We start from the raw sequence: 569 nt of genomic DNA on the forward strand, positions 1-569 counted from the left end.
CCTCCCGAGTGCTGGGATTAAATGTGTGCACCACCACTGCCCGGCCCTATCACTGGTACTCTTGTGGACTGATGTCACCACTATGGATAACAGATAGACAGTTCCGAGATTGACCAAAGGACCGAGCTGTTTCACTCCTCTGTGTGTGTGTGTATGGATAAAGAATGGGGATTCAAATGCATGCTTGCAATGGGTGGAGATGAATTTCCTGGCATGCCAACCAGCTTTTTTAATTGTGGGCCACAACCTCAGAAGTGATCACGAGATTTAATATAGGGGTTGCACAAAATTTGACTGTAATAAAGGTCAGGCCAGATTGAATTCTTCATGTAAATGTAAACAAATGCATCCATCTCTGTAGTATGAAAATTTGCTTTCTTGAGCCTATAATTCGGGTTCTTAGAGAAGCTAAATAAGAAGGAGAACCCAAAGAAAATCATATAGGCATCCTCCTGAATATTAACCTTCATCAGGCGATGAAAGGAGACAGAGACAGAGACCCACATTGGAGCACCGGACTGAAATCTCAAGGTCCAAATCAGGAGCAGAAGGACAGAGAGCACAAGCAA

The sequence above is a fragment of the Alexandromys fortis genome, unplaced genomic scaffold (assembly GCF_014885135.2).
Source record: "Alexandromys fortis isolate MF-2015 unplaced genomic scaffold, M_Fortis_MF-2015_v1.1 scaffold_257, whole genome shotgun sequence".
Lineage (NCBI taxonomy): Eukaryota > Metazoa > Chordata > Mammalia > Rodentia > Cricetidae > Alexandromys > Alexandromys fortis.